This window comes from Hippocampus zosterae, chromosome 15 (assembly GCF_025434085.1).
Source record: "Hippocampus zosterae strain Florida chromosome 15, ASM2543408v3, whole genome shotgun sequence".
NCBI classification, from domain to species: domain Eukaryota; kingdom Metazoa; phylum Chordata; class Actinopteri; order Syngnathiformes; family Syngnathidae; genus Hippocampus; species Hippocampus zosterae.
In genome coordinates, this window is record NC_067465.1 from 18,746,589 (window position 1) to 18,759,337 (window position 12,749).

The following is a 12,749-nucleotide window of genomic DNA, read 5'->3' on the forward strand; positions in this document are numbered from 1 at the left end:
GAGCACGTTTTGTGACTTTGAATGTACTTTCATAGGAATGAGTTGTGTAGTCAAAGTAATGCTCATTTAGGCTTCAGGAGGTCAACCTGAACTAAATACATGTTGAAATGTGTGCATAAGTCCTTTGGTTTAGGCGTGACACTCATTTTGAGTTTTTATTGCTTTAAATGCACTTTCAGGCCTAGTTGAGCACGTTTTGTGACTTTGAATGTACCTTCATAGGAATGAGTTGTGTAGTCAAATTAATGCTCATTTAGGCTTCAGGAGGTCAACCTGAACTAAATACATGTTGAAATGTGTGCATAAGTCCTTTGGTTTAGGCGTGACACTCATTTTCAGTTTTTATTGCTTTAAATGCACTTTCAGTCCGAGTTGAGCCGTTTTTTTACTTTGAATGTATCTTCATAGGAATAAGTTGTGTAGTCAAATTAATGCTCATTTAGGCTTCAGAATGTCAACCTGAACTAAATACATGTTGAAATGTGTGCATAAGTCCTTTGGTTTAGGCGTGACACTCATTTTCAGTTTTTATTGCTTTAAATGCACTTTCAGGCCTAGTTGAGCACGTTTTGTGACTTTGAATGTACCTTCATAGGAATGAGTTGTGTAGTCAAATTAATGCTCATTTAGGCTTCAGGAGGTCAACCTGAACTAAATACATGTTGAAATGTGTGCGTAAGGCCTTTGGTTTAGCCGCGACACTCATTTTGAGTTTTTATTGCTTTAAATGCATTTTCAGGCCGAGTAGAGCACGTTTTTTTACTTTGAATGTATCTTCATAGGAATAAGTTGTGTAGTCAAATTAATGCTCATTTAGGCTTCAGGACGTCAACCTGAACTAAATACATGTTGAAATGTGTGCATAAGTCCTTTGGTTTAGGCGTGACACTCATTTTCAGTTGTTATTGCTTTAAATGCACTTTCAGTCCGAGTTGAGCCCGTTTTTTTACTTTGAATGTTCCTTCATAGGAATGAGTTGTGTAGTCAAATTAATGCTCATTTAGGCTTCAGAAGGTCAACCTGAACTAAATACATGTTGAAATGTGTGCATAAGTCCTTTGGTTTAGGCGTGACACTCATTTTGAGTTTTTATTGCTTTAAATGCACTTTCAGGCCTAGTTGAGCACGTTTTGTGACTTTGAATGTACCTTCATAGGAATGAGTTGTGTGGTCAAATTAATGCTCATTTAGGCTTCAGGAGGTCAACCTGAACTAAATACATGTTGAAATGTGTGCATAAGTCCTTTGGTTTAGGCGTGACACTCATTTTCAGTTTTTATTGCTTTAAATGCACTTTCAGTCCGAGTTGAGCCGTTTTTTTACTTTGAATGTATCTTCATAGGAATACGTTGTGTAGTCAAATTAATGCTCATTTAGGCTTCAGAATGTCAACCTGAACTAAATACATGTTGAAATGTGTGCATAAGTCCTTTGGTTTAGGCGTGACACTCATTTTCAGTTTTTATTGCTTTAAATGCACTTTCAGTCCGAGTTGAGCCCGTTTTTTTACTTAGAATGTATCTTCATAGGAATAAGTTGTGTAGTCAAATTATACTCATTTAGGCTTCAGGAGGTCAACCTGAACTAAATACATGTTGAAATGTGTGCATAAGTCCTTTGGTTTAGGCGTGACACTCATTTTGAGTTTTTATTGCTTTAAATGCACTTTCAGGCCTAGTTGAGCACGTTTTGTGACTTTGAATGTTCCTTCATAGGAATGAGTTGTGTAGTCAAATTAATGCTCATTTAGGCTTCAGGAGGTCAACCTGAACTAAATACATGTTGAAATGTGTGCATAAGTCCTTTGGTTTAGGCGTGACACTCATTTTCAGTTATTATTGCTTTAAATGCACTTTCAGTCCGAGTTGAGCCGTTTTTTTACTTTAAATGTATCTTCATAGGAATAAGTTGTGTAGTCAAATTAATGCTCATTTAGGCTTCAGAATGTCAACCTGAACTAAATACATGTTGAAATGTGTGCATAAGTCCTTTGGTTTAGGCGTGACACTCATTTTGAGTTTTTATTGCTTTAAATGCATTTTCAGGCCGAGTAGAGCACGTTTTTTTACTTTGAATGTATCTTCATAGGAATAAGTTGTGTAGTCAAATTAATGCTCATTTAGGCTTCAGGACGTCAACCTGAACTAAATACATGTTGAAATATGTGCATAAGTCCTTTGGTTTAGGCGTGACACTCATTTTCAGTTTTTATTGCTTTAAATGCACTTTCAGTCCGAGTTGAGCCCGTTTTTTTACTTTGAATGTTTCTTCATAGGAATAAGTTGTGTAGTCAAATTAATGGTGATTTAGGCGTCAGGAGGTCAACCTGAACTAAATACATGTTGAAATGTGTGCATAAGTCCTTTGGTTTAGGCGTGACACTCATTTTCAGTTTTTATTGCTTTAAATGCACTTTCAGTCCGAGTTGAGCCCGTTTTTTTACTTTGAATGTATCTTCATAGGAATAAGTTGTGTAGTCAAATTAATGGTGATTTAGGCTTCAGGAGGTCAACCTGAACTAAATACATGTTGAAATGTGTGCATAAGTCCTTTGGTTTAGGCGTGACACTCATTTTCAGTTTTTACTGCTTTAAATGCACTTTCAGTCCGAGTTGAGCCCGTTTTTTTACTTTGAATGTATCTTCATAGGATTAAGTTGTGTAGTCAAATTAATGGTGATTTAGGCTTCAGGAGGTCAACCTGAACTAAATACATGTTGAAATGTGTGCATAAGTCCTTTGGTTTAGGCGTGACACTCATTTTGAGTTTTTATTGCTTTAAATGCACTTTCAGGCCTAGTTGAGCACGTTTTGTGACTTTGAATGTACCTTCATAGGAATGAGTTGTGTAGTCAAATTAATGCTCATTTAGGCTTCAGGAGGTCAACCTGAACTAAATACATGTTGAAATGTGTGCATAAGTCCTTTGGTTTAGGCGTGACACTCATTTTCAGTTTTTATTGCTTTAAATGCACTTTCAGTCCGAGTTGAGCCGTTTTTTTACTTTGAATGTATCTTCATAGGAATAAGTTGTGTAGTCAAATTAATGCTCATTTAGGCTTCAGAATGTCAACCTGAACTAAATACATGTTTAAATGTGTGCATAAGTCCTTTGGTTTAGGCGTGACACTCATTTTGAGTTTTTATTGCTTTAAATGCACTTTCAGGCCTAGTTGAGCACGTTTTGTGACTTTGAATGTACCTTCATAGGAATGAGTTGTGTAGTCAAATTAATGCTCATTTAGGCTTCAGGAGGTCAACCTGAACTAAATACATGTTGAAATGTGTGCGTAAGTCCTTTGGTTTAGGCGTGACACTCATTTTGAGTTTTTATTGCTTTAAATGCACTTTCAGGCCTAGTTGAGCACGTTTTGTGACTTTGAATGTATCTTCATAGGAATAAGTTGTGTAGTCAAATTAATGCTCATTTAGGCTTCAGGACGTCAACCTGAACTAAATACATGTTGAAATGTGTGCATAAGTCCTTTGGTTTAGGCGTGACACTCATTTTCAGTTTTTATTGCTTTAAATGCACTTTCAGTCCGAGTTGAGCCCGTTTTTTTACTTTGAATGTATCTTCATAGGATTAAGTTGTGTAGTCAAATTAATGGTGATTTAAGCTTCAGGAGGTCAACCTGAACTAAATACATGTTGAAATGTGTGCATAAGTCCTTTGGTTTAGGCGTGACACTCATTTTGAGTTTTTATTGCTTTAAATGCACTTTCAGTCCGAGTTGAGCCCGTTTTTTTACTTTGAATGTATCTTCATAGGAATAAGTTGTGTAGTCAAATTAATGGTGATTTAGGCTTCAGGAGGTCAACCTGAACTAAATACATGTTGAAATGTGTGCATAAGTCCTTTGGTTTAGGCGTGACACTCATTTTCAGTTTTTACTGCTTTAAATGCACTTTCAGTCCGAGTTGAGCCCGTTTTTTTACTTTGAATGTATCTTCATAGGATTAAGTTGTGTAGTCAAATTAATGGTGATTTAGGCTTCAGGAGGTCAACCTGAACTAAATACATGTTGAAATGTGTGCATAAGTCCTTTGGTTTAGGCGTGACACTCATTTTGAGTTTTTATTGCTTTAAATGCACTTTCAGGCCTAGTTGAGCACGTTTTGTGACTTTGAATGTATCTTCATAGGAATGAGTTGTGTAGTCAAATTAATGCTCATTTAGGCTTCAGGAGGTCAACCTGAACTAAATACATGTTGAAATGTGTGCATAAGTCCTTTGGTTTAGGCGTGACACACATTTTCAGTTTTTATTGCTTTAAATGCACTTTCAGTCCGAGTTGAGCACGTTTTGTGACTTTGAATGTACCTTCATAGGAATGAGTTGTGTAGTCAAATTAATGCTCATTTAGGCTTCAGGACGTCAACCTGAACTAAATACATGTTGAAATGTGTGCATAAGTCCTTTGGTTTAGGCGTGACACTCATTTTGAGTTTTTATTGCTTTAAATGCACTTTCAGTCCGAGTTGAGCCCGTTTTTTTACTTTGAATGTATCTTCATAGGAATAAGTTGTGTAGTCAAATTAATGGTGATTTAGGCTTCAGGAGGTCAACCTGAACTAAATACATGTTGAAATGTGTGCATAAGTCCTTTGGTTTAGGCGTGACACTCATTTTCAGTTTTTACTGCTTTAAATGCACTTTCAGTCCGAGTTGAGCCCGTTTTTTTACTTTGAATGTATCTTCATAGGATTAAGTTGTGTAGTCAAATTAATGGTGATTTAGGCTTCAGGAGGTCAACCTGAACTAAATACATGTTGAAATGTGTGCATAAGTCCTTTGGTTTAGGCGTGACACTCATTTTGAGTTTTTATTGCTTTAAATGCACTTTCAGGCCTAGTTGAGCACGTTTTGTGACTTTGAATGTACCTTCATAGGAATGAGTTGTGTAGTCAAATTAATGCTCATTTAGGCTTCAGGAGGTCAACCTGAACTAAATACATGTTGAAATGTGTGCATAAGTCCTTTGGTTTAGGCGTGACACTCATTTTCAGTTATTATTGCTTTAAATGCACTTTCAGTCCGAGTTGAGCCGTTTTTTTACTTTAAATGTATCTTCATAGGAATAAGTTGTGTAGTCAAATTAATGCTCATTTAGGCTTCAGAATGTCAACCTGAACTAAATACATGTTGAAATGTGTGCATAAGTCCTTTGGTTTAGGCGTGACACTCATTTTGAGTTTTTATTGCTTTAAATGCATTTTCAGGCCGAGTAGAGCACGTTTTTTTACTTTGAATGTATCTTCATAGGAATAAGTTGTGTAGTCAAATTAATGCTCATTTAGGCTTCAGGACGTCAACCTGAACTAAATACATGTTGAAATATGTGCATAAGTCCTTTGGTTTAGGCGTGACACTCATTTTCAGTTTTTATTGCTTTAAATGCACTTTCAGTCCGAGTTGAGCCCGTTTTTTTACTTTGAATGTTTCTTCATAGGAATAAGTTGTGTAGTCAAATTAATGGTGATTTAGGCGTCAGGAGGTCAACCTGAACTAAATACATGTTGAAATGTGTGCATAAGTCCTTTGGTTTAGGCGTGACACTCATTTTCAGTTTTTATTGCTTTAAATGCACTTTCAGTCCGAGTTGAGCCCGTTTTTTTACTTTGAATGTATCTTCATAGGAATAAGTTGTGTAGTCAAATTAATGGTGATTTAGGCTTCAGGAGGTCAACCTGAACTAAATACATGTTGAAATGTGTGCATAAGTCCTTTGGTTTAGGCGTGACACTCATTTTGAGTTTTTATTGCTTTAAATGCACTTTCAGGCCTAGTTGAGCACGTTTTGTGACTTTGAATGTACCTTCATAGGAATGAGTTGTGTAGTCAAATTAATGCTCATTTAGGCTTCAGGAGGTCAACCTGAACTAAATACATGTTGAAATGTGTGCATAAGTCCTTTGGTTTAGGCGTGACACACATTTTCAGTTTTTATTGCTTTAAATGCACTTTCAGTCCGAGTTGAGCACGTTTTGTGACTTTGAATGTACCTTCATAGGAATGAGTTGTGTAGTCAAATAAATGCTCATTTAGGCTTCAGGAGGTCAACCTGAACTAAATACATGTTGAAATGTGTGCATAAGTCCTTTGGTTTTGGCGTGACACTCATTTTCAGTTTTTATTGCTTTAAATGCATTTTCAGGCCGAGTAGAGCACGTTTCTGAGTTTGAATGTGTCTTCATAGGAATGAGTTGTGTGATCAAATTAATGGTGATTTAGGCTTCAGGAGGTCAACCTGAACTAAATACATGTTGAAATGTGTGCATAAGTCCTTTGGTTTAGGCGTGACACTCATTTTGAGTTTTTATTGCTTTAAATGCACTTTCAGGCCTAGTTGAGCACGTTTTGTGACTTTGAATGTACCTTCATAGGAATGAGTTGTGTAGTCAAATTAATGCTCATTTAGGGTTCAGGACGTCAACCTGAACTAAATACATGTTGAAATGTGTGCATAAGTCCTTTGGTTTAGGCGTGACACTCATTTTGAGTTTTTATTGCTTTAAATGCACTTTCAGGCCTAGTTGAGCACGTTTTGTGACTTTGAATGTATCTTCATAGGAATAAGTTGTGTAGTCAAATTAATGCTCATTTAGGCTTCAGGACGTCAACCTGAACTAAATACATGTTGAAATGTGTGCATAAGTCCTTTGGTTTAGGCGTGACACTCATTTTCAGTTTTTATTGCTTTAAATGCACTTTCAGTCCGAGTTGAGCCCGTTTTTTTACTTTGAATGTATCTTCATAGGAATAAGTTGTGTAGTCAAATTAATGGTGATTTAGGCTTCAGGAGGTCAACCTGAACTAAATACATGTTGAAATGTGTGCATAAGTCCTTTGGTTTAGGCGTGACACTCATTTTGAGTTTTTATTGCTTTAAATGCACTTTCAGGCCGAGTTGAGAACGTTTTGTGACTTTGAATGTACCTTCATAGGAATGAGTTGTGTAGTCAAATTAATGCTCATTTAGGCTTCAGAAGGTCAACCTGAACTAAATACATGTTGAAATGTGTGCATAAGTCCTTTGGTTTAGGCGTGACACTCATTTTGAGTTTTTATTGCTTTAAATGCATTTTCAGGCCGAGTAGAGCACGTTTTTTTACTTTGAATGTTCCTTCATAGGAATGAGTTGTGTAGTCAAATTAATGCTCATTTAGGCTTCAGAAGGTCAACCTGAACTAAATACATGTTGAAATGTGTGCATAAGTCCTTTGGTTTAGGCGTGACACTCATTTTGAGTTTTTATTGCTTTAAATGCATTTTCAGGCCGAGTAGAGCACGTTTTTTTACTTTGAATGTATCTTCATAGGAATAAGTTGTGTAGTCAGATTAATGCTCATTTAGGCTTCAGGACGTCAACCTGAACTAAATACATGTTGAAATGTGTGCATAAGTCCTTTGGTTTAGGCGTGACACTCATTTTCAGTTTTTATTGCTTTAAATGCACTTTCAGTCCGAGTTGAGCCCGTTTTTTTACTTTGAATGTATCTTCATAGGATTAAGTTGTGTAGTCAAATTAATGGTGATTTAGGCTTCAGGAGGTCAACCTGAACTAAATACATGTTGAAATGTGTGCATAAGTCCTTTGGTTTAGGCGTGACACACATTTTCAGTTTTTATTGCTTTAAATGCACTTTCAGTCCGAGTTGAGCACGTTTTGTGACTTTGAATGTACCTTCATAGGAATGAGTTGTGTAGTCAAATAAATGCTCATTTAGGCTTCAGGAGGTCAACCTGAACTAAATACATGTTGAAATGTGTGCATAAGTCCTTTGGTTTTGGCGTGACACTCATTTTCAGTTTTTATTGCTTTAAATGCACTTTCAGTCCGAGTTGAGCCCGTTTTTTTACTTTGAATGTATCTTCATAGGATTAAGTTGTGTAGTCAAATTAATGGTGATTTAGGCTTCAGGAGGTCAACCTGAACTAAATACATGTTGAAATGTGTGCATAAGTCCTTTGGTTTAGGCGTGACACACATTTTCAGTTTTTATTGCTTTAAATGCACTTTCAGTCCGAGTTGAGCACGTTTTGTGACTTTGAATGTACCTTCATAGGAATGAGTTGTGTAGTCAAATAAATGCTCATTTAGGCTTCAGGAGGTCAACCTGAACTAAATACATGTTGAAATGTGTGCATAAGTCCTTTGGTTTTGGCGTGACACTCATTTTCAGTTTTTATTGCTTTAAATGCATTTTCAGGCCGAGTAGAGCACGTTTCTGAGTTTGAATGTGTCTTCATAGGAATGAGTTGTGTGATCAAATTAATGGTGATTTGGGCTTCAGGAGGTCAACCTGAACTAAATACATGTTGAAATGTGTGCATAAGTCCTTTGGTTTAGGCGTGACACTCATTTTGAGTTTTTATTGCTTTAAATGCACTTTCAGTCCGAGTTGAGCCCGTTTTTTTACTTTGAATGTATCTTCATAGGAATAAGTTGTGTAGTCAAATTATACTCATTTAGGCTTCAGGAGGTCAACCTGAACGAAATACATGTTGAAATGTGTGCATAAGTCCTTTGGGTTAGGCGTGACACTCATTTTGAGTTTTTATTGCTTTAAATGCACTTTCAGGCCTAGTTGAGCACGTTTTGTGACTTTGAATGTACCTTCATAGGAATGAGTTGTGTAGTCAAATTAATGCTCATTTAGGCTTCAAGGAGGTCACCCTGACTAAATACATGTTGAAATGTGTGCATAAGTCCTTTGGTTTAGGCGTGACACTCATTTTCAGTTATTATTGCTTTAAATGCACTTTCAGTCCGAGTTGAGCCGTTTTTTTACTTTAAATGTATCTTCATAGGAATAAGTTGTGTAGTCAAATTAATGCTCATTTAGGCTTCAGAATGTCAACCTGAACTAAATACATGTTGAAATGTGTGCATAAGTCCTTTGGTTTAGGCGTGACACTCATTTTGAGTTTTTATTGCTTTAAATGCACTTTCAGGCCTAGTTGAGCACGTTTTGTGACTTTGAATGTACCTTCATAGGAATGAGTTGTGTAGTCAAATTAATGCTCATTTAGGCTTCAGGAGGTCAACCTGAACTAAATACATGTTCAAATGTGTGCGTAAGGCCTTTGGTTTAGGCGCGACACTCATTTTGAGTTTTTATTGCTTTAAATGCATTTTCAGGCCGAGTAGAGCACGTTTTTTTACTTTGAATGTATCTTCATAGGAATAAGTTGTGTAGTCAAATTAATGCTCATTTAGGCTTCAGGACGTCAACCTGAACTAAATACATGTTGAAATGTGTGCATAAGTCCTTTGGTTTAGGCGTGACACTCATTTTCAGTTTTTATTGCTTTAAATGCACTTTCAGTCCGAGTTGAGCCCGTTTTTTTACTTTGAATGTATCTTCATAGGAATAAGTTGTGTAGTCAAATTAATGGTGATTTAGGCTTCAGGAGGTCAACCTGAACTAAATACATGTTGAAATGTGTGCATAAGTCCTTTGGTTTAGGCGTGACACTCATTTTCAGTTTTTACTGCTTTAAATGCACTTTCAGTCCGAGTTGAGCCCGTTTTTTTACTTTGAATGTATCTTCATAGGATTAAGTTGTGTAGTCAAATTAATGGTGATTTAGGCTTCAGGAGGTCAACCTGAACTAAATACATGTTGAAATGTGTGCATAAGTCCTTTGGTTTAGGCGTGACACTCATTTTGAGTTTTTATTGCTTTAAATGCACTTTCAGGCCTAGTTGAGCACGTTTTGTGACTTTGAATGTACCTTCATAGGAATGAGTTGTGTAGTCAAATTAATGCTCATTTAGGCTTCAGGAGGTCAACCTGAACCAAATACATGTTGAAATGTGTGCATAAGTCCTTTGGTTTAGGCGTGACACTCATTTTCAGTTTTTATTGCTTTAAATGCACTTTGAGTCCGAGTTGAGCCGTTTTTTTACTTTGAATGTATCTTCATAGGAATAAGTTGTGTAGTCAAATTAATGCTCATTTAGGCTTCAGAATGTCAACCTGAACTAAATACATGTTGAAATGTGTGCATAAGTCCTTTGGTTTAGGCGTGACACTCATTTTCAGTTTTTATTGCTTTAAATGCACTTTCAGGCCTAGTTGAGCACGTTTTGTGACTTTGAATGTACCTTCATAGGAATGAGTTGTGTAGTCAAATTAATGCTCATTTAGGCTTAGGGAGGTCAACCTGAACTAAATACATGTTGAAATGTGTGCGTAAGGCCTTTGGTTTAGCCGCGACACTCATTTTGAGTTTTTATTGCTTTAAATGCATTTTCAGGCCGAGTAGAGCACGTTTTTTTACTTTGAATGTATCTTCATAGGAATAAGTTGTGTAGTCAAATTAATGCTCATTTAGGCTTCAGGACGTCAACCTGAACTAAATACATGTTGAAATGTGTGCATAAGTCCTTTGGTTTAGGCGTGACACTCATTTTCAGTTGTTATTGCTTTAAATGCACTTTCAGTCCGAGTTGAGCCCGTTTTTTTACTTTGAATGTTCCTTCATAGGAATGAGTTGTGTAGTCAAATTAATGCTCATTTAGGCTTCAGAAGGTCAACCTGAACTAAATACATGTTGAAATGTGTGCATAAGTCCTTTGGTTTAGGCGTGACACTCATTTTGAGTTTTTATTGCTTTAAATGCACTTTCAGGCCTAGTTGAGCACGTTTTGTGACTTTGAATGTACCTTCATAGGAATGAGTTGTGTGGTCAAATTAATGCTCATTTAGGCTTCAGGAGGTCAACCTGAACTAAATACATGTTGAAATGTGTGCATAAGTCCTTTGGTTTAGGCGTGACACTCATTTTCAGTTTTTATTGCTTTAAATGCACTTTCAGTCCGAGTTGAGCCGTTTTTTTACTTTGAATGTATCTTCATAGGAATACGTTGTGTAGTCAAATTAATGCTCATTTAGGCTTCAGAATGTCAACCTGAACTAAATACATGTTGAAATGTGTGCATAAGTCCTTTGGTTTAGGCGTGACACTCATTTTCAGTTTTTATTGCTTTAAATGCACTTTCAGTCCGAGTTGAGCCCGTTTTTTTACTTTGAATGTATCTTCATAGGAATAAGTTGTGTAGTCAAATTATACTCATTTAGGCTTCAGGAGGTCAACCTGAACTAAATACATGTTGAAATGTGTGCATAAGTCCTTTGGTTTAGGCGTGACACTCATTTTGAGTTTTTATTGCTTTAAATGCACTTTCAGGCCTAGTTGAGCACGTTTTGTGACTTTGAATGTACCTTCATAGGAATGAGTTGTGTAGTCAAATTAATGCTCATTTAGGCTTCAGGAGGTCAACCTGAACTAAATACATGTTGAAATGTGTGCATAAGTCCTTTGGTTTAGGCGTGACACTCATTTTGAGTTTTTATTGCTTTAAATGCATTTTCAGGCCGAGTAGAGCACGTTTTTTTACTTTGAATGTATCTTCATAGGAATAAGTTGTGTAGTCAAATTAATGCTCATTTAGGCTTCAGGACGTCAACCTGAACTAAATACATGTTGAAATGTGTGCATAAGTCCTTTGGTTTAGGCGTGACACTCATTTTGAGTTTTTATTGCTTTAAATGCATTTTCAGGCCGAGTAGAGCACGTTTTTTTACTTTGAATGTATCTTCATAGGAATAAGTTGTGTAGTCAAATTAATGCTCATTTAGGCTTCAGGACGTCAACCTGAACTAAATACATGTTGAAATATGTGCATAAGTCCTTTGGTTTAGGCGTGACACTCATTTTCAGTTTTTATTGCTTTAAATGCACTTTCAGTCCGAGTTGAGCCCGTTTTTTTACTTTGAATGTTTCTTCATAGGAATAAGTTGTGTAGTCAAATTAATGGTGATTTAGGCGTCAGGAGGTCAACCTGAACTAAATACATGTTGAAATGTGTGCATAAGTCCTTTGGTTTAGGCGTGACACTCATTTTCAGTTTTTATTGCTTTAAATGCACTTTCAGTCCGAGTTGAGCCCGTTTTTTTACTTTGAATGTATCTTCATAGGAATAAGTTGTGTAGTCAAATTAATGGTGATTTAGGCTTCAGGAGGTCAACCTGAACTAAATACATGTTGAAATGTGTGCATAAGTCCTTTGGTTTAGGCGTGACACTCATTTTGAGTTTTTATTGCTTTAAATGCACTTTCAGGCCTAGTTGAGCACGTTTTGTGACTTTGAATGTACCTTCATAGGAATGAGTTGTGTAGTCAAATTAATGCTCATTTAGGCTTCAGGAGGTCAACCTGAACTAAATACATGTTGAAATGTGTGCATAAGTCCTTTGGTTTAGGCGTGACACACATTTTCAGTTTTTATTGCTTTAAATGCACTTTCAGTCCGAGTTGAGCACGTTTTGTGACTTTGAATGTACCTTCATAGGAATGAGTTGTGTAGTCAAATAAATGCTCATTTAGGCTTCAGGAGGTCAACCTGAACTAAATACATGTTGAAATGTGTGCATAAGTCCTTTGGTTTTGGCGTGACACTCATTTTCAGTTTTTATTGCTTTAAATGCATTTTCAGGCCGAGTAGAGCACGTTTCTGAGTTTGAATGTGTCTTCATAGGAATGAGTTGTGTGATCAAATTAATGGTGATTTAGGCTTCAGGAGGTCAACCTGAACTAAATACATGTTGAAATGTGTGCATAAGTCCTTTGGTTTAGGCGTGACACTCATTTTGAGTTTTTATTGCTTTAAATGCACTTTCAGGCCTAGTTGAGCACGTTTTGTGACTTTGAATGTACCTTCATAGGAATGAGTTGTG